Below are 23,178 nucleotides of genomic sequence, written 5' to 3'. Positions count from 1 at the left end.
ACATAAGTCATTTAAAACCTGGTAGGGTGCTTAGTACACAGTAAATGCTGAATAAATTGTAGTTATTGATAATATATTAGTATGCAGCTTATTTTTTCAAACTCTTTGATCACCTTCAGACATTAAAGCAATCCAGATGTTAATGTAATCCTATTATGTTGCTGTTCAGGCTCTGTTTAAGAAATTGTTGCCACCTCAAAGCCATGAGGCTATTTTCATGTTATCATTTGGGAGCTTTATTCTTAAACCTTTCATATTAATATCTATAACCCACCTGAAATTACTAATGTGTTTACTATCAGTAAGGACTATTTTTAATTTTTTCCCATTTGGATATCCAACTGACCCAGCATTATTGCCTTTACTCATTGTCCTATACTGCCAATTTTGTCAGAAGTCAAGTATGCATGCATGTGTAAGTTTGTTCTTGTTCTCTATTCTTTCCTTTGGTCTATTTGTCTATCCTTTTCCCAATACTGTTTTAATTATTGTTACTTTGTGCTAAGTCTTAGAGTCAGAAAGAAAAGTTCTACCCACTTCATTCTTCTTCAAGATTGTCTTGGTATTCTTGGTCATTTGCAATTCCAAACACATTTCAGAATCTGCTTGTCAATTAACAAAAAGAAATTTCTGGGATTTTGATTAGGTATTTTGTTATTCCATAGATCATTTTGGGTAGAAATGACTTTAATAATTCTGAGTCTCAAATCCATCTCATACAAATATGTGCTTATTTAGATCTTTTAAATTTTCTCTTACTACTACTCTATGACTCTCTGTATAGAGATCTTACATATGTTTCTTTTTTTAAAAGATTTTATTTATTTATTTGTCAGAGACAGAGATCACGAGCAAGGGGGAGGGGAAGAGAGAGAAGCAGACTCCCTGCTGAGCAGGAAGCCCAATGTGGGACTCTATCCCAGGACCCTGGGATCATGACCTGAGCCAAAGGCAGATGCCCAGCTAACTGAGCCACACGGGTGTCCTGTGCTGAGAACTTATAAGAAGACATCACTAAGAGTGTAAAGTTAAGTCATAGGCTAGGAGCAGATATTTGTAGTACATTAAACTGACAGAGGGCTTGTATCTAAAATATATAAAGATCTATTTTTTGAAAAAGACAATACAGTGGATAAGATATGCAAGAGTCCTGAAGTGACACTTCACAAAAAAGGATAATGAAGTGACTACCAAAGATAAACATGCTCAACATCATAAGTCTTTAGAGAAATGCAAATTAAAATCAGACAATGATTTAGCAGAAAGGTAAAATTAAAAAGAATTTCCATATTAAGTGTTGGCAAGAATGTGGAGTAATGGGGAACTCTCATTCGCCATGCGTTGGATTTCCTTGGAAAACTGTTTGGCAGTAACTACTAGAGTTGAACTTGCACACACCCTATGATCCACTGTTCCATTGGTAGGCATAGACACAACACAAATGCATGCGTGAACTGAAAGACATATATAGGAATATTCTTATTAGCATTATTTGTAAAGCTCCAAACTGAAAACAACCAAAATAGCCATCAATTTTATCTTATTTTATTTTATTTTTTAAAAGATTTTATTTATTTATTTGATGGAGAGAGCGAGAGAGGGAACACAAGCAGGGGGAGTGGGAGAGGGAGAAGCAGGCTTCCCGCTCGAGCAGGGAGCCAGATGCGGGGCTTGATCCCAGAACCCTGGAATCATGACCTGAGCCGAAGGCAGACGCTTTACTACTGAGCCACCCAGGCGCCCTAGCCATCGATTTTAGAATAGATAAATAAATTGTAGTACAGCTGAAAAATGGCCCACCAAAGATATTAAGCTTTAATCCCTGGAACCATAAGTACTACCTTCTTCACAGTTATGATTAAGCTGAAGTTCTTGAGATGGGGAGATTATTCAGGCTGGCTCTAAAGGCAATTAGATATACCTAATAAGAGGAGAACAGAAGGAGATTTAATATCCACAGAAAAGGAAGGGAATGTGACCCAGGAAGTAGAGACAGAGGATGTGGTCACAAGTCAAAGAATGCTGGCAGCCACCAAATGCTGGGAGAGACAAAGAATGGATTCTCCCTTACAGTCTCAGAAAGAAGTATGGGCCTACTAACGCCGTGATTAAGTTCAGTGATACTGACTTTGGATTTCTGGCTTCCAGAACTGTAAGAGAATAAATTTCTGGTGTTTGTTACTGTAGAACTGTTTGTTACAGTCCAGAACTGTAAGCCACTGAATTTCTGGTAATTTGTTACAGCAGCAGAGGAAAGGAATACATCATAGAATGGAATACTATAAAGCAATAGAAATAAATGACCTACTCAACACATACCAACATGGATGAATCTCAAAAACATACTTCTGAAGGAAAGATGCCAGAGTCAAAAGACAACATACTTATGATTCCACTTATATAAAGTTAAAAAGTAGTCAGAACTCTCTATGATGTTAGAAGTCAAGACAAGGATACCTTTGTGGAGGGGACAGTAACTGGGAGGAGGATGAGTGAGTTTCTGGAGTCTGGGGAATGTTCAGTCCTTTTAAATCTAGGGGTGTGTTCACTCTGTGATATTTCATGGAGTTGTAATCTTATAATTTATGTACTTTCTATATGTGTGTTTCACTTAAACAAAAATTTATTAAAAAAAAAAACAACTAAATGAAATCTGGTCCAGTTGTACCTGATGTGAGTCTTCCCTACCATCACCGCTATAGGGATGTGGCTCCAGGGCTGGAGTGGGACCTTCTCTCTGGACGTACCCTGCTTTGGATTGTTTCAATCTGGTGCTGGTGGTTTCTCTCCTCTGCTGTTCTCTATATAAATAGTATCTGTGCTTGACTTGGGAGGGGGTAGCATTCAGCTTCACTCAGGCTTACCCTTTATCATAGAGTATTCCTTCAAAAGGGGGCCATTGTTCTCCTGGTAGCCACATCAACAATCCAGGTCTCCATCTGTTCAGGGTGGAACTTGCTCTATTTGACCCTTCGCCTACATGACGCCAGGGCTCCTGCTGTCCTCTGGCATCTGTGCTCCACAATGAAATACCTTAGTTCCCTTTATGTCCCCAAGATCTTCAGAGATCTGGGATGGGTGGCACATCCCACAGTGGGTCCTTCTCACCTTGCTGGCCTGGAATACTTGCTCTCCTGGATTACCAAAGAAAGCATCAACCAGGGAGAGAGAGGACAATATTTTTTCAGACAGTTACAATTCCCAGAAATGATTCTTCCAATACTTCTCTCCTCTCTTGGCTTTTAGGTGGGAATAAATGGGTGAGAGAAGCACTTTCTTCTTTTCTGTAGAAGGAGAAAAGAGAAGGCTCTCACCATTAATGCTGGGCAAGATCACAAGGTAACTCAGTGACTTATCCACCCGAACCCCTCCTCAGTCTGCTCCTCCCAGTAAGTCAGGTAGAAGGATGCAGTTGGGAGACAATCTCCTTTTTTAGTCCTAGAAGCAGAGTTCAATATCTGACCTGGACTGTAGTGGGTATACTTTCTATCCTTGGCATTGGACCTTAGTCACTAATTCTGGGACAAATAGAAAAGTCCCACTTGATCTGTTATACCCAGGTCCAGTACCAGTCTTTGCAAATAAAAGAATGCTCAAAAGATGCATCCAAGCAAAGAATTCAAACAATATTTTTTCCTCCTGAAGTACCCAAGGATACTTAGAAGATAGGCTCCAATCCTTGGTAAACTAGATTTTTATAAACTTGTATATTTTTGTCTGGTTGGACCCCAACGATAGTTATAACTAGAGAAACAAACTATATTTAGATTCCTTGACCCCTGGAATTTTACTCATAGCTGAGAATAATAAACCTTCATTCTAGTATTTTTGATACTAGCCTTTTTGAGTGGTATAAGGTGATATCTCATTGTGGTTTTAAATTTGCATTTGCCTAACGATTAATGATGTTGAGTATCTTCTCATGTGTTTGCTGGCCATCTGTATGTCTTCTTTGGAAAAATGTCTAATCAGATCCTTTGCCCATTTTTAAATCACATTATTTTATTTTACTTTTTTTTCTTGGTGTGGGCCGTATGAGTTCTTTATATATTTTGGATATTAACCCCTTATCAGATATATTATCTACAAATATATTCTCCCACTCAGTATACTGCCTTTTTATCTTCTTACTGGTTTGCAACACTGTGCAAACACTTTAATTAGATGTAGTCTCAATTGTTTATTTTTTGTTTTGTTTACCTTGCCTTAGGAAATGTATCTCAGAAAATGTTACTACAGCTGAAGTCAAAGAAATTACTGCCTATGTTTTCTTCTAGGAATTTAATGGTTTCAGATCTCACATTTAGGTCTTTATTCCATTTCAAGTTTTTTTTTGTGCATGGTATAAGAAAGTGGTCTAGTTTTTATTTTTTTGTGTGTAGCTGTCCAGTTTCCCCAGTATCATTTATTGAAGAAACTGTTTTTTCCTCATATATTTTTGCCTCCTTTATCATAAATTAATTTACTGTATATGCATGGGTTTATTTCTGGGCTTTCAGTTTTGTTCCACTAATCTATATGTCTGTTTTTGTGCTAGTACCATACTGTTTGAATTACTATACCTTTGTGGTATATCTTGAATTCTGGGATTGTAATACAGCTTTGTTCTTCTTTCTTAAGATTGTCTCTTTTGTTTTTTTTACGAATTTTAGGATTATTTGTTCTAGTTCTGTGAAAAATACTGCTGGTAATATGATAGGGATTGCACTGAGTATGTAGAATGCTTTGGGCAGTATGGACATTTTAACGATATTGGTTCTTTCAATCCATAAGCATCATATATCATTCCTTTTATTTGTGTGTTCAATTTCTTTCATCAATGCCTTATTTTGCAGAGTATAAGCCTTTACCTCTTTGTTCAAAATTATTCCTAGGCATTATATTCTCTTTGATGCAATTGTAAATAGGATTGTTTTCTTTACTTCCCTTTCTGCTTTTTTGTTATTAGTATATAGAAATGCAATAGATATCTGTATATTGAATTTGTATCCTGCAACTTTTTGAATTCATTTATTACATATAGTAGTTTTTGGTGGAGTCTTTAGGGTTTTCTACAGATAGTATGTCGTCAGTAAATAGTGACAGTTTTACTTCTTCCTTACCAACTTGGATGCTCTTTATTTCTTTTTCTTGTCTGTTTGCTGTGACTAAGACTTCCAGAACTGTGTTGAATAAAAGTGGTGAGAGTGGCATCCTTGTTCTATTCCTGATCTTTGAGGAAAAGCTCTCAGTTTTTTACCATTGAGGATGATGTTAGCTGTGGATTTGTCATATGTGGCCTTTATTGGTGAAGATGTGGAGAAAAGGAAACTCTTGTGCACTGTTGGTGGAAATGTAAATTGGTACAGCCACTATGGGAAATAGTAGGGAGTTTCCTCCAAAAATTAAAAATAGACATACCATATGATCTAGTAATTCTACTTCCAGGTATTTACCCAAAGAAAATGAAAACACTAAATCAAAAAGACATATGCACCCCTATGTTTATTGAAGCATTATTTACAATAGCCAAAGTATGGAAGCAATCCAAGCATCCATTGATAGATGAATGGATAAAAAAGTTGGAGAGATATATATATAGATATATATATATAGATATATATATGTATAGTATATAATGGAATATTACTCAGCCATCAAAAAGGATGAGGCCTTACAATTTGTGACAACATGGAGGGTATTATGCTAAATGAAGTAAGTCAGGCTGAGAAAGACAAATACCATATGATTTCACTTATATGTGGCATTAAAAAAAACAAATGAATAAATAAACAGACAAAAATCAGACCTATAAATACAGAGAACAAAGTGGTGGTTGCCAGAGGAGAGGGGGAGTGAGGGGATGGGCAAAATAGGTGAAGGGGAGTGGGAGATACAGGCTTCCAGTTATGGAAAAAGTAAGTCATGGGAATAAAATGTACAGCACATGGAATATAGTCAATGGTATTGTGTTAGTGTTGTCTGGTGACAGATGGGAGCTATATTTGCGGTGAACATAGCATAATGTAGAGCTGTGGAATCACTCTGTTGTACACCCGACACTAATATAAATTGTACTCAAAGGAAAACAAAAAGCTGTGTATATATACATTAATGGAATATTACTCAGCCATAAAAGAAGGAAATCTTGCCATTTAAAATATGGATGGACCTAGAAAGTATTATGCTAAGTGAAATAAGCCAGAAAGAAGAAGACAAATAGTGAGTGATTTCACTTATATGTGGCACCTAGAAAACAAAGCAAAACAAACAAGAACAACAAAAGACAGAAGTAGACTCATAAATATAGAGAAAAAACTGGTGGTTGTCAACATGGAGGGGGTTGTAGGGGTGGGCAAAATGGGTGAAGGGGATTAAGAGGTACAACCTTTCAGTTATAGAATAAATAAGTGATGAAAAATGTAGCATAGGGAATGCAGTCAATAATATTGTGATACACGTATTGTGGTGAGCAGTTGAATCACTGTGTTGTGCACCTGAAACTAAGTTTAATATTATATGTCAACTATACTTCAATTGAAAATTTAAAAAATTTTAAAAACCTTAATTTTACCTGCCTTCATCTATATTCTTGCACTGGGAAAATAAAACCCTTAATTTAAAAAAAAATATATTAGATTTTTTAGCAGTTTTAGGTTTACAGAAAACATTAAATGAAAAGTACACCAGATTCCCATATAACCCCTTTACCCATCACCCTTGTAATTTCCCAAATTTCTAATATCTCACATTAATGTGCTACATTTGTTGCAATTGATGAACCAATATTGGTACATTATTATTAACCAAAATCCATAGTTTACTTTAGGGTCACTCTTGGTGTTACACATTCTATGGTTTTTAAAAAAGTATAATGACATGTATTCATCATATTAGGTATCATATAGAATAATAGTTTCACTGCCCTAAAATCCTCTTTGCTCCATTTCTTCATCTCTCTTCTGTTCCGTCCCTCCAACCCTTGGCAACCACTGGCTTTGTTACTGTCTCCACGGTCATGCCTTTTTCAGAATGTTATAGAGTTGAAATCATACAGTATGTAGCCTTTTCAAATTGGTTTTTTTTTATTTAGTAATATGCATTTAAGGTGCCTCCATGACTTTTCATGGCTTGATACTAATTTCTTTTTACTATTGACCAATATTTCATTGTCTAGGTGGACCACAGTTTATTTATTCATTCATCCACTAAAGGACATCTTGGCTGCTTCCAAGTTTTGGCAATTATGAATAAAGCTGCTATTAACATCTGTGTGCAGGTTTTGTGTGGACATAGTTTTCAACTTCGTTGGGTAAGTACCAGGGAATGTGATTGCTGAATTGTATGGTAAGAGTATATTTAGTTTTGTAAGAAATTGCCCAAAGTAGCTGCACCATTTTGCATTCCCACCAGGGGTGTGTAATGGTATCACATTGTTGCTTTAATTTGCATTTCCTGAATAGCATGTAATGTGGAACATCTTTTCATATGCTTATGTGGCACCTGTATATCTTCTTTTTTTACGTTCAAGTATAATTAACATACATTAGTTTAATTCAAGTATAATTAACATTACATTAGTTTCAGGTGTACAATATAATGATTCAACAATTCTATACATTTCTCAGTGCTCATCAAAATAAGTGTACCCTTAATCTGCTTTATCTGTTTCTCCCATCTCCCTATCCACCTCCCCTCTAGCAACCACCAGTTTGTTCTCTATATTTAAGAGTGTGGGATTTTTTGTCTCTTTTTTTTCTTTGTTCATTTATTTTGTTTCTTAAATTCCACACGAGTGAAATCATAAGATATTTGTCTTTCTGTAACTGACTGATTTCACTTAGCATTATACCTTCTAGATCCAACCATGTTGTTGCAAATGGCACAATGTCATTCTTTTTTATTACTGGGTAACATTCCATAGTATATATATGCCACATCTTCTTTCATTTATTCATCTATCAATAGGCACTTGAGTTGCTTCCGTATCTTGGTGATCGTAAATAATGCTTCAATAAACATAGTGATGTATGTATCCTTTTGAATCAGTGTGTTCATTTTCTTGGGGTATATACCCAGTAGTGGAATTACTGGATCATATGGTAATTCTACTTTTAATATTTTGAGGAACCTCCATACTATTTTCTATAGTCACTGTACCAGTTTACATTCCCACTAATAGTGCATGAGGGTCCCCTTTTCTCCACATCCTCATCGACCTTTGCTCTTCTTTTCCTAGCTCCTTTAGGAGAAAGGTTAGGTTGTTTATTTGAGACTTTTTCTGCCTCTCGAGGTAGGTCTATATTGCTATAATCTTCTCTCAGAATACTTTTGCTGTATCCCAAGGATATTGAATTTGTTATTTTCATTTTCATTTGTCTATATTTTATATTTCCTCTTTGATTTATTGGTTGAGACATTCATTGTTTAGCAGCATATTATTCAGCTTCCATGGATTGTGTTCTTTTCAGATTTTTTCCTATGATTGATGCCTAGTTTCATACAATTGTGGTCATAAAAGATGCATGATGTTATTTCAAACTTTTTACATTTATTGAGACTTGTTTTGTGGTCTAACATGTGATTTATTTTTGAGACTGTTCCATGTGCACTTGAAAAGAATATGTATTCTGCTGTTTTTGGATGGAGTGTTCTGAATATATCCGTTGGGTCCATTTGGTCCAATGTGTCATACAAAGCCACTCTTTCCTTGTTGATTTTCTGTTTGGATGATCTATGCATGGATGTAAGTAGGTTATTAAGATCCCCTACTATTATTGTATTACTGTCAGTTTCTTCCTTAATGTCCATTAATAGTTGCTTTATGTATTTAGATCCTCCAATGTTGGGTGCATAAATATTGTAAATATTTACAATTTTCTCATTGAATTGTTCCCTTTATGATTATGTAATGTCCTTCTTTGTCTTTTGTTACAGTTTTGTTTTAAAGTCTATTTTGTCCAATATAAGTATTGCTACTCCAGTTTTCTTTTTGCTTCCATTTCATAGTAAATGTTTTTCCATCCTTTCACTTTTGATCTGCATGTGTCTTTAGGTCTAAAGTCAATCTCCTGTAGGCAATGTGTAGATGGCGTTTTTTTTTTTTTTAATCCACTCATTCATCCTATGTCTTTTGATTGGTCCATTTAGTCTATTTGCATTCAAAGTAATTATTAATAGGTAAGTACATACTTATTGCCATTTTGATACTTGTTTTATGGTTGCTTTTGTAGGTCTTCTCTGTTCCTTTCTTCTCTTGCTCTCTTCTTTTGTGGTTTTATGGCTTTTTAAAGTAATGTGCTTGAATTTCTTTCACTTTATTTTTTGCATATTAGTAGTTTTTGATTTGTTGTTATTAGGCTCATATATATCATCTTATGCATATAGCAGTCTATATTAAGTTGATGGTCATATAAGTTTTAACCCATTCTAAAAGCACTAAGTATTTACCTCCTTGTATATTTTATGTATATAATGTCATACTTTACTTCCTTTTATTTTGTGAATCCCTTGACTGATTTATAGATATAATTGATTTTACTATTTTTGTGCTTTAATCTCCATGTTAGTTTTGTATGAATTATCTACTACTTTTATTATATTTGTATTTAACTGTGAAAATTTTTCCTTTCTTAATTTTCTTACTCCTGATTATGGCCCCTCCTTTCCACTCAATGAATTTCCTTTAATGTTTCTTGTAAGGCTGGTTTAGTAGTGATGAACTCCTTTAACTTTTGTTTGTCTGGGAAATGTTTTTCTCTTTTTCTATTCTGAATGATACCTTTACTGGCTAGAGTATTCTTGGTTGAAGGCTTTTATCTTTCAGCACTTTGAATATATCTTGCCACTCTCTTCCAGCCTGCAAAGTTTCTGCTGAAAAATCAGTCAGTAGCTTTATGGGGTTTCTCTTGTATGGAACTGTTTTCTTTTCTCTTGCTTTTAAATTTCACTATTTATCATTACGTTTTGCCATTTTAATTATTATGTGTGTTGGTGTGGACCTTCTTGGGTTGATTTTGTTGGAGGATCTCTGTGGCTCTTGGATCTAGATGTCTGTTTTTTAGCCCAGATTAGGGAAGTTTGTAGCTATTATTTTTTCAAATAAATTTTCTGCCTCCTTTACTCCCTCTTCTCCTTCTGGGAGTCCTATAATGTGAATAATAATAATAATAATAATAATAATAATAATAATAATATGCTTGATGATGTTGCTCAATTTCCTATACTAATTCTCATTTATTTTTTTTTTTTCTTTTTGCTCTTCAGCTTATTTTCCATTACTCAGCCTTCCAGTTCACTGATCTGTTCTTTTATCTCCTCTAGTCTACTAATGATTCCTTTTAGTGGATTTTTCTTTTTTTAATTTTTTAAAAAAAGATTTATATGTTTATTTGAGAGAGAGAGACAGAGAGCATGTGCTAGAGAGCTAGCATGAGTGGCGGGGGGAAGGGCAGAGGAAGAGGGAGAGAGAGAAGCAGGCTCCCTCCTGAGCAGGGAGCCCAATGTAGGGCTTGATTCCAGGACCCCTGGATCATGACCTGAGCTGAAGGCAGATGCTTAACTGACTGAGCCACCCAGGCACCGCTGTAGTGTATTTTTATTTTCAGTTATTGAGTTATTCATCTCTGATTGGTTCTTTTTTTTATATTTTCTATCTCTTTTTTAAGATTTATTTATTTATTTGAGAGAGAGAGAGGTCATGTACAGGCAAGGAGGGGCAGAGGGAGAGGTAGAGAGAGAATCTCGAGTGGACTCCCTGCTGAGCACAGAGCCCAAAGTGGGGCTTGATCCCATGACCCCGAGATCATGACCTGAGCCAAAATCAAAAGTTGGATGCTCAACCAACTGAACCACCCAGGTGCCCCAATATATTTTCTATCTCTTTTCTGAAGGTCTCACTGGGATGCCCCATTTTTTTCTCAAGTCCAGTAAGTATCTTTATGACCATTACTTTGAATTTTCTGTAAGGCATATTGCTTCTCTCCATTTTATTTAGCTCATTTGCTGAGGTTTTGTCCTTTTCTTTCATTTGAGACTTATTCCTCTGTCTCCTAATTTTGTCTAACTCTTTGCATTTGTTATGTATTAGGAAAGTCAGTTATGTTTCCTGATCTTGAAAGTAGTGGCCTTATGAAGAGGCCTGTTGTGTCCTATGGCATAATGTCCCCTGTTTACCAGAACTAGACATTTCAGGGATGCCTCCTATGTGGGTTGCATGTACCCTAATGTGGCTAGACCTCATTTGTTTTTGTTCAGTCTGCTGCAGTGGCCCATTTTGCCTGTTGTGGGCAAGGTTTGGTCCCTGTGCTGTGAAGGGGCCAGTCTGGAGCCATCATGGGCTTGTAGTTGAGCTGTGTCAGCAGTCAGACCAGATTCCTGTCCTCAGACTCTTTGCTGAGGTCACTCTGAGCTGCAGGGCACTCTCCCTGTGTTGTCCCCTGAGAGGCTATAGTTGGTGGGTAGGGTCTGCAGACAAACCAGATAATTACCTCCAATCCATCTGTCCAGGCTGCAATGACCCTGAACTTCAGGGCTCTCTCCCTATGCTACTCCCGAGAGGTTTTTGTTGGTGGGCAAGGCTGACATCTCAGATGTCTGTCCCTAGTCTGCTGGGACTGCAGACGTAGTGATCAGTAGCGCACTCTCTGTATTGCAAGTTATAAGGTTTGCCTGCTGGTGCTGCAATCATATTAGTGTATGTGGTTATCTCTCTCTTTCCCCAGGGCAGAAATCACTTTGGAGTGGTGCTGGTCCTTGCTGTGACTACACTCCTTGCAGGATGAGACAGGGTAAGAGCTGCTTTAGAGGTACTTCTGCTGGGTGGGACTGGTTGGATAGGGTGGATCCACAGGACAAATTAGTACTGGGTCACATGGTGTTAACAAGCTAAGTGGAGAGTGTTTGCACTGGTTCCCACAGGGGTACTGCTATCTAGGCTGGGGATCTGGGGAGGGAAATGGTGCCCACCAGATCTTTTGTTCTTGAAGTCTCCTAAAGATCCTTGCATCTCCAGCACCTCTTCTGAGATGAGTAAATAAATCTCTTTCAAGATGCTGCTTCTATGCTGGATCTCAGTGGGTTGTTTGTTATGCTATCTCTTTAAGGGTGGGACTCAGCTACCTGTCGTCTGTAGGCTCTTCCAGAGCCAAGCCTGCTGATTTTTAAAGTACTTGGAGTTAAGCCCTGCTGGTTATAAAAATTCACAAAGGTAAGCCCCTCTGGTTTTCAAAGCCAGATGTTATAGGGGCTCATCTTCCCAGTGCAGATCCCCTGTGCCTGGGATGCCTGGTGTGAGGTCTGATTCTCCCCTTCTTTGTGCTTGTGGTGTCACTCCCATTGTGGTTTGTCTCACAAGGAGTTTGATTACAGATCACATCTCCACCCCTCCTACCAATTTGATGTGACCTCCTTTCTCTTTTCCCCCCCACATTTTTATGGTTGTAAAATACATATAAAAATTTACTATCTTAACCATTTTTAAGTGTACAGTTCAGTGGTATTAAGTACATTGATATTGATGTGCAACCATCACCACTACCCAAGACCAGAATTCATTAAACAATAAATTCCCCTTTCCTCCCTCCCCCATCACTGGTAACCACAATTCTGCTGTCTCCAAACTTTTGACTACTCTAGGTATTTCATGGTGGTTCCTACTCTGCCATCTTCCTAGAATCCTTTCAAAATGCCCTATTTTTGAGAACATTATTTCATTATTCCTTGATTGAGAAGAAAGCATCATGGTATGGGAAGTTCCATTACCTCCATATGAAAAAGGAAACTGGTGTGTGTGTACTGATTTCTAGAGAATGCACAAAAGTGAGGCAATTTAAAGCAAGTCATCTGGTATTTATAGCTTCCACAGGTATCCAGAGCTTCCTTCAGTTTTGAAGCAAACAAAGGCAGGTCCATGACAGTCAAGCATACAAAGAATGATTATGATTTGAAGGGTTTGTTTTCTCTCATGGGCAAGTGATCTTGACTTCCTTTCTAACACAGTAGTGGCATCAACAGTGCTGATTAGTTCACTTGTGTTTTGTATTCTCTTATGCTTCAGAAGTCTTTTGAGATGGAACCCATTGATTTCATGTGGAGTTTATGGCAGTGGCTCACAGTTGGCTGGAATTTTTGAAAAGACTTTTAAATGGAGGAAACATTTATAGAGATTGAGCAGGGTTAAGAGACAGAGTATTTTAAGGCACCCAGAGACTAACACCATTGGGAAGGTTTATCAGGCCAGTATCCAAAGGGGCAATGGCGTTACCAGAGCCTGCATGAAAACTAGATTTCTGGAAGAAAATCTAGTCACAGAGTGATGCATTGCCTGCCGCGAACATGCCAAAGCAGGGGAAAAGGAGATACATCTTTGGCCTCTCTCTCTCTTCTCTCCTTTTCTGACCTTAGTCAGTGCCTTTCATTGGCCAAACCTTCAGAAAGCCAGAGGGTAAGACAGCAAAAGGAACAGTGTCCACAGAGGTTAGCATTCTGAAGCACAAAACAGAATAGAAGAAGGTGTAGAATGAATTAAGGGGTTAGGGCTGGAGAGGAACAGAATGTAACCAGCACAGATATTGAGTGATGTTGAGCATTTTTTCATGTGTCTGTTGGTCATTTGTGTCTTCTTTGAAGAAGTGTCTGTTCATGTCTTGTGCCCATTTCTTGACTGTATTATTTGTTTTTTGGGTGTTGAGTTTGAGAAGTTCTTTATAGATCTTGGATACCAGCCCTTTATTTGTTATGTCATTTGTAAATATCTTCTCCCATTCCATAGGTTGCCTTTTAGTTTTGTGGACTGTTTGCTGTGCAGAAGCTTTTTATCTTGATGAAGTCCCAAAAGTTCATTTTTGCTTTTGTTTCCCTTGCCTTTAGAGACATGTCTTGGAAGAAGTTTCTGTGGCCTAGGTCAAAGAGGTTACTGCCTGTGTTCTGCTCTAGGATTTGATGGATTCCTGTCTCACATTGAGGTCTTTCATCCATTTTGAGTTTGTCTTTGTGTATGGTGTAACAGAATGGATCCAGTTTCATTCTTCTGCATGTGGCTCTCCAATTTTCCTAGCACCATTTATTGAAGAGACTGTCTTTTTTCCATTGGATATTCTTTCCTGATTTGTCAAAGATTAGTTGACCTAGAGTTGAGGGTCCATTTCTGGGCTCTCTGTTCTGTTCCATTGGTCTGTGTGTCTGTTTTTGTGCCAGTACCATGCTGTCTTGGTGATCACAGCTTTGTAATAGAGCTTGGAGTCAGGCATTGTGATACCTCCAGCTTTGGTTTTCTTTTTCAGTATTCCCCTGGCCATTCGGGGTCCTTTCTAGTTCCATACAAATTTTAGGATTGTCGTTCCAGCTCTGTGAAAAGTGCTGATGGTATTTTGATAGGGATTGCATTGTAGCTTGCTCTGAGTAGCACAGACACTTTAACAATGTTTGTTTTTCCAATCCATGAGCATGGAATGCTTTTTCATCTCTTTGTGTCTTCCTTACTTTCTTTCATAAGTGTTCTGTAGTTTCTAGAGTAGAGATCCTTTACCTCTTTGGTTAGGTTTATTCTTAGGTATCTTATGGTTTTTGGTGCAATTGTGAATGGGATTGATTCCTTAATTTCTCTTTCTTCAGTTCCATTGTTAGTGTATAGAAATGCAACTGATTTCTGTGCATTGATTTTTTATCCTGCCACGTTGCTGAATTGCTGTATGAGTTCTAGCAATTTTGGGGGGGAGTCCTTTGGATTTTCCACATAAAGTATCATGTCATCTGTGAAGAGAGAGGGTTTGACTTCTTCTTTGCCAATTTAAATGTCTTTTATTTCTTATCATTGTCTGATTGTTCAGGCTAGGACTTCTAGTACCATGTTGAACAAAAGTGGTGAGAGTGGGCATCCCTGTTGTGTTCCTGACCTTAAGGGAAAAGGTCTCAGTTTCTCCCCATTGAGAATGATATTTACTGAGGGCTTTTTATAGATGGCTTTTATGATATTGAGGTATGTTCCCTCTAACCCTATACTTAGAAGAATTTTAATCAAGAAGGGATGCCATATTTTGTCAAATGTTTTCTCTGCATCAATTGAGAGGATCATATGGGTCTTGTCTTTTCTTTTATTAATGTGATCTATCTGGTTGATTGATTTGTGAATGTGGAAACACCCTTTTATCTCAGGAATAAATCCCAGTTGGTCGTGATGAATAATACTTTTGATGTACTGTTGGATCCTATTGGCTAATATCTTGGTGAGTACTTTGGCATCCATGTTCATCAGGGATATTGGTCTGTAATTCTCCTTTTTGAAGGGGTCTTTGTCTGGTTTTGGGATCAGGGTAATGCTGGCCTCATAGAACGAGTTTGGAAGTTTTCCTTCCATTTCTATTTTTTGAAGTAGCTTCAGTAGATAGGTCTGATTTCTTCTTTAACTGTTTGGTAGAACTCCCCTGGGAAGCCTTCTGGCCCTGGACTCTTGTTTTTTTGGGAGGTTTTTGATTACTGCTTCAATTTCCTTGCTGGTTACTGGTCTGTTCAGATGTTCTACCTCTTCCTGTTTCATTCTTGGTAACTTATAATTTTCCAGGAATGCACCCATTTCTTCCAGATAGTATGTTCTCACAATTGTTTGTATTTCCTTGCTATTTGTCGTGATCTCTCCCCTTAAATTCATGATTTTATTAATTCGGGTCTTTTCTCTTTTCTTTTGGATAAGTCTGGCCAGAGGTTTATGGATCTTATTAATTCTTTCAAAGAACCAGTTTCTAGTTTCATTGATCTGTTCTACTGTTCTTCTGGTTTCTATTTCACTGATTTCTGCTCTAATCTTTATTATTTCTCTTCTCCTGTTTGGTTTAGGCTTTATTTGCTGAGCTTTCTCCAGGTCCTTAAGTGTAAGGTTAGCTTGTGCATTTGGGATTTTTCTAATTTTTTGAGAGAGTCTTGGATGGCTATGTACTTCCCTCTTAGGACTGCCTTTGCAGTATCCCATAGGTTTTTAACTGATGTGTTTTCATTTTCATTGGTTTGCATGAATTGTTGAAGTTCTTCTTTAATTTCCTGGTTGACCCATTCATTCTTGAGCAGGATGCTCTTAACCTCCAATTGTTTGGCCTCCTTCCAAATTCGTTCTTGTGGTTGTGTTCCAGTTTCAAAGCATTGTGGTCTGAAAATATGTAAGGAATAATCTCAGTCTTTTGGTATCAGTTGAGATCTGATTTGTGACCCAGTATGTGATCTATTCTGGAGAAAGCTCCATGTGCATTTGAGAAGAATGAGTGTTCTGTTGTTTTTGGATGGAATGTCTGTATATGTCTATGAAGTCCACCTGGTCCAATGTGTGATTCAAAGCTCTTGTTTCTTTGTTGCTTCTCTGCTTAGATGATCTGTCCATTGCTGTGAGTGGGGTGTTGAAGTCCCCTACTCTTAATGTATTATTATCAATGTGTTTCTTTACTTTGGTTATTAATTGGTTTATATAATTGGCTGCTCCCATGTTGGGGGCATATATATTTATAATTATTAGATCTTCTTGTTGGATAGACCCTTTAAGTATGATATAGTGTCCCTCTACATCTCTTGCTACAGTCTTTGGTTTAAAATCTAATTTGTCTGATATGAGGATTGCTACCCCAGCTTTCTTTTGAGGTCCCTTAGCATGGTAAATTGTTCTCTACCCCCTCACTTTCAGTCTGGAAGTGTCTTTAGGTCTAAAATCAGTCTCTTGTAGACAGCATATGAATGGTTCGTGGTTTTTTGTTTTTTTTTTTTCATCCAATCTGATACCCTATGTCTTTTTATTGGAGCATTTAGCCCATTTACATTCAGAGTAACTATTGAAAGATATGAATTTAGTGCCATTGTATTGCCTGCAAAGTCCCTGTTTCTGTAATTGTTTCTTTCTGGTCTATGTTACTCTTGGGGTCTCTCTTCACTTACAATATCCCCCTTAATATTTCTTGCAGGCTGGCTTGGTGGTCACATATTCTGTCAGGTTCTGCATGTCCTGGAAACTCTTTATCTCTCCTTCCATTCTGAATGACAACCTTTGCTGGATAAAGTATTCTTGGCTGCATGTGTTCTCATTTACTACCCTGAATATGTCTTGCCAGCCCTTTCTGGCTTGCCAGGTTTCTGTGGATAGTTCTGATGTTATTCTGATGTTCTTTCCCCCATACGTAAGGAACCTCCTCTCCCTAGGTACTCTCAGGATAGTTTCTTAGGCTGTAAGATATGCAAGCTTCACTATTATATGTCAGGGTGTTGATCTATTTTTATTGATTTTGGGAGGGGTCCTCTCTGCCTCTTGGACAGGAATGCTTGTTTCTTTCCCCAGATTAGGGAAGTTCTCAGCTATGATTTGTTTAAATATACCTTCTAGCCCTCTCTCTTTCCACCCCCTTGGACACCCCAATAATTCTGACATTGGTTCTTTTCAATGCATCATTAAATTCTCAAAGCTTTTCTTCATGGGCTATTATCTTTCTCTCTTTTCCTCAACTTCCTTTCTTTGCATCATCCTGTCCTCTAGATCACTTATTCTCTTTTCTACCTCATTTACACTAGCTGTTAGAGCATCCAATTTAGATTGCATTTCATTCGTAGCATTTTTAAGTTCAGCCTGATTAGATCTCATTTCTGCCTTTAGGGATTCTGTATGTCTGTTATGCTTTTTTCCAAGCCTAGCTATCAACTTTTAATTGCTATCCTGAATTCCATCTCTGACATCTTACTTATATCCATATCTGTGGCAGAGAACATTGCCTCTGGTTCTTTTTGTGTGTGTGACTTCCTCCTTCTAGTCACTTTGCCCAGATAAGGATGAATGAGCCAATGAGCAGAGTCCAAGATATCAACCAAGGCCCAACCAAAATATATCCTAGACAAATCCAAAGTATTTGGAAGCCACAACAACAAAAGGAAACAAAATCAAAATGAAAGAAAACAGAAATGGGGGTGGGGGGGAGAGACTATAATCTTTCAGGGTGAATAAAGCAGGGTGATCCACTTGTTCCTGATTGCATTTTCTGTGTTAGAAGACACTACATCCCAAAATTGCAACTAAAGCAAAACTTATATATACATTTAAATAAAATTGAAAAGAGTGAAAAAAGGACTAAATTGAGGCATATATCTATAAAATGTAGATGTAAAAAAATAAACATTAAAAAGCAACTTAAAAACATAAGTTGGTAAAATAAGAATCTAGTTGAAATGGGAAAAAGGTAAAAAAAAGAAATGGAAAATTTTAGACTGAAAGATAAATGAACCATGAGGAAACACCTGGATCTCAATATACTATTTTCCCTAGAGCTGGAGATTCACAGTCTTGTGGGATCCATACAGTTGTAGTTCATCACCACTTCTTCCAGTCTGCCTAGGATCCTGAGGGTGCTAGCTATTGTTAGGAAAAGGTCTGTTATTACTCTTTAGTAAAAACTCAGTCATGAGACCCTTCAGATGTTTATTGGTGGGTCATGTGCTTGAGGGATGATTGTCAACATGTATCTTGGGGGGTAGAGATGAAGGAAGGTTCCAAAGAAATTTTTATATGTTAAAGTAGACTTACAGGATCCTGGGGGTTGTGCTAAAATTGCCTTTTGCCCTCACCAAAGTATTAACATCAAGGCAGCTGTATTCCTAGAGGAATGTCACTCTGCCTGTTTTAAGGACTTGTAAATGGGCTGTAAGTAGTAAAGATATTTAATTTTTCTTTTGACTTTGTTTCCCACATCATCTTGATCTAGGTGGTGGTTACATGAGCATAAAAATATGTAAAAATTCTTCAGACTTTGTGTAGTGTAGGTAAATTTCACCCCAATTTAAAAAGAAAAAGAGAGAGGATTAGGAGAAGATGGCAGAATAAGAAGTACCATGAATCTTTCTCCCCACCTAAACAACTATTACATAGGCAAAATCAGTGTGATGTAATATTTTGGAACTCTAGAGCCTACTGAAGGTTTGCAAATTCCAAGGAAAGGCTTTAATAATAAGTTGTGGTTAACCTTGGTCAATTTCAGCTCTTAGCACAATACCATCTATCCATCCCCCACTCCTCACCCCTCTAGCAAACAGCCATGCTTATGTTCCAGGAGCAGCTTGACACAGTTTGCAGGAGCGAGAGTGGTAAAAAATGATCCTGTCCTCCAAATGTTAGGGGTCTGTGCTCTTATCTCAGATGGATGCTTCCAATCACAGAGATTCAGAAAAAAGAGGTAAGGCCATTGTTATTGCACGCCCCCCCCCCAATTGTTGCAAGTCCCTTCTCTCTGGCTGAAGTGATTTCCAGGGGATTTAAAAGGCTGCTGCCTTTTCCCTCCCCTTCATTTTCTCTCTTTTTCTTCTTTTGAGAGCCAGTCATTGAAAACTAGCTTATTCAAAAATAACCACACAGAGAGCAAAAACTAGAAAGTCATCATGCATTCCTAGGTGAAGGCAGAGGTTCAGGAAAGATCTGAGAAGACGTTAAGTTTATGCTTAAGACCATAGTTGGTACATAGACAGCCTATAATAAATATACAAACAAAAACAATAAACAATAACAAAAAACTGCAACCCAGGGGGATAGGAAGACTTTGATTTTAAGAGTTACCACATTGTTAGATTCAAATGTCCAGTGTTCAACAAAAAATTAGAAGGCAGTCAAAGAAACAGGAAAATATGGCCCACTCAATGGAAAAAATAATCAATAGAAACTGTCCCTGAAAAAAATCTAATGACATACACTGAAGACAAAAACTTTATTTTTTCATTTTTTAAAAAGATTTTATTTATTTATTTGAGAGAGGGAGAGAGAGAGAGATTGAGAGAATGAGTGGGAGAAGGGGCAGAGGGAGAAGCAGACTCCCTGCAAAGCAAGAGAGGGAACACAAGCAGGGGGAGAGGGAGAGGGAGAAACAGGCCTCCCGTGGAGCAGGGAGCCCAATGCAGGACTCGATCCCAGGACCCTGGGAACATGACCTGAGCTGAAGGCAGATGCTTAACCAACTGAGCCACCCAGGTGCCCAGACAAAGACTTTAAAATAGTTGTCTTAAACAGGCTCAAAGAAGTAAAGTAAACAAGCATAGGGAAAGTAAACAAACAAACAAAAACAAAAAACAGTGTGTGAACAAAATGGAAATATCAATAAAAGAATAGAAAACTTTAAAAGAAACAAAAGAATTCTGGAGCCAAAGGTTTAATGACTGAAATGAAAAACTCACTACATGGATTCAAAGGCAAATTTGAACATTGTGAGAAAAGGATCAGCAAACTCGAAGATAAAACAATGGAAATTTTTAGTCTTAGGAACAGAAAGAAAAAATATTAAAAAAAAAATAAGTGAACCAGGCCTAAAAGTTTTTTTTGGGATGAATCTTAAAAACAGCATGAGAGAAATGAATTATCACATGTGAGGGATAGATCCTCAATAAGATCAAAAGCATATTTCTCATCAGAAGCTTTGGAGGCCAGAATTCAGTGGGCCAAGTATATTCAAAGTGCTAAAAGATAAAAACTGTCAACCAAGAATCCTATATGTGACAAAAGTGTCCTTTAAAGGTGAGGGAGAAATTAAGACATTTCCAGATAAACAAAAGCTGAAGGAGTTCATAGACCAGTAGATCTGCCTGCAAGAAATGCTCAAGGGAGTCCTGCAGGATGAAATGAAAGGACACTAGACAGTAACTCAAAGCCATATGGAGAAATAAACATTTCAGTAAAGGTAAATGCCTTGGCAATTGTAAAGCTAGCATTATTGTAACAATGGTTTGATTTAGCTTTTTTGGTTTCTACATGATTTAAGAGACTAATACATTTAAGAGCAATTTGTACAAAAGTTAGCATTACTGTAACATTGGTTTGCAACAACCCATCTTGTTTTCTACATACTTTAATGCATTTAAAAGAATTACTAGTTTATGTTTTGGGGCAAACCATGTGTACAGATGTAATTTTGTGATATCAACAACCAAAATAAGTGGGAACAGAACTGTAAAGGAGCAGACTTTTTGCATGTTTTTGGAGTTAAGATGGTATAATTTCAATTAGAATGTTAGGCTATTAAATGTAATCCCCATGGTAACCACAAAGAAAATAGCTGTAGAATATTCATAAAAGAAATTTAAATATTTCACAACAAAAAAGTCAGTTGAACACAAAAGGAGATAGTAGTGTAGTAAGTAAGGGACAAAAAAGCTGTAAGGCTCATAGAAAACAAATAGCAAAATGACAGAAATAAGTACCTCTCTATAAGTAATTCTTTATATGTAAATGGACTAAACTTTCTAATTAAAAGACCAAAATTGGCAGAATAGAATAAAGAATTCACTTTATATCTAAAGGCACAAAGAAGTTGAAAATGAAAGAATGAGCAGAGATATTGCACATAAATAGTAACCAAAGGAGGGCAAGTGTAGCTCTGCTGATATCGTACTAAATAGAATTTAAATCAAAAACATTTATGAGACAAAGAAAGACATTACTACGTACTAATGAAAGGTTTAATACAGCATGAAGATACAACACTTATAAACAGTTATGCACCTAGTGACAGACCATGAAAATATATGAAGTAAAACTGACAGAATCATAAGGAAAAATTAGTAGTTCTACAATAATAGTGAAAGATTTAATATCCCACTTATAATAATGAATAGAAAAACCAGAGAGTTATAAATAAGGAAATGGAGGACTTGAACAACACAATAAGCGAATGTCTGTAATAGAACACAAACCCAACAACAGCATAAACATTCCTCTCAGGGGCACATAGGCCATTTTCCAGGATCTACCATATGTCAGGTCACAAGTGAAGTCTTAATATATTTTTTAAAAGTAGGTATCACACGGGCGCCTGGGTGGCTCAGTTGGTTAAGTGACTGCCTTCAGCTCAGGTCACGATCCCACGGTCCTGGGATTGAGCCCCGCATCCAGCTCCCTGCTCAGCGGGAAGCCTGCTTCTCCCTCTCCCACTCCCCCTGCTTGTGTTCCCTCTCCAGCTGTGTCTCTCTCTGTCAAATAAATAAATAAAATCTTTAAAAAAAAAAAAGTAGGTATCACACAAGGTGTATGTTCTGATCACAGCAATATCAAGACAGAAATCAACAACAGAATAAGAACTGAAAATTTCACAAAACTGTGGAAATGTAACAACACACTTTTAAACAACCAATGGATCAAAGAAGAAATCACAAGGGAAATTAGAAAATACTTAGAGATGAACGAACACAAAAACACAATACATCAAAATCTAGGGACACCGCAAAGGCAGTGCTAAGGGGGACATTTATAGCTATAAACACTTAGATTAAAAAACAACAATTGTCTGGATCAAGATGGTGATGTAAGAGGATCCTGAATTCACTTCATCCCACAGACATACTGAATCTACAGTTACATAAAGAAAAAAAAAAACACTTCCCTGAAAAACAACGACAATAGGGACAACAACAAAAACTAACTGAGCAACTCCTACACATCAGGCAAATGAGAAGAAAGTGCACATCAGAGCGGGTAGGAGAAACTGAGACAAAATCTTGTCATAAACCCCATGCCTGGTGCAGCAGCCCACAACTGGCAGGGATTTTAAAACCCCAAGCTTCTCCCTGAGGAGTGAAGGGTTCAAGCCCCACACTGAGCATTCCAGATTCTAAGACCTGCAACTGAAAGACAGGCTCCTAAACATCTAGCTTTGAAATCCAAAGGCGTTATGTCCATGAGACCCACAAGCCTATAGAAAACTGAGAAGCAGTTCTTACAGGGTTTTTTCACCTGTACCCTCTCACTCCAGGGCCCAGGGCAGAGGCAACTGGCTAAAAAAGACCCCATAAAAGAGGCTTGTTTGCTTATCTTAAAGCACCAACCTGAGGGGAGGCATTCAATTTCACATACGCTTAGGGGTGGAGGCTGGCCATCACCATCTTTGTGTTCTCTCTCTGCCTCATTCCAGCTTGCTGATGTTGCCCCCAAAGGAACACATACCCTTCTCTGGCACCCCGGTTTGTACAACTGCCCCCCATCAGACACCCCTGGATCACCTGGCTCTGGTGTCCAGCAAAGCTGTAACATATGGAGAAAGGGTTCTTTTTTTTTTTTTTTTTTTAGGTTTCAAAATCTTTTTTTTTTTATTCTTATGTTAATCCCCGTACATTACATCATTAGTTTTAGATGAAGTGTTCCATGATTCATTGTTTGTGCATAACACCCAGTGCTCCATGCACAATGTGCCCTCCTCAATACCCACCACC

The sequence above is a fragment of the Leptonychotes weddellii genome, chromosome 12, assembly GCF_054177405.1.
Source record: "Leptonychotes weddellii isolate Sample4059 chromosome 12, ASM5417740v2, whole genome shotgun sequence".
NCBI lineage: Eukaryota > Metazoa > Chordata > Mammalia > Carnivora > Phocidae > Leptonychotes > Leptonychotes weddellii.
Note: the sequence above shows the minus strand (reverse complement) of the source record.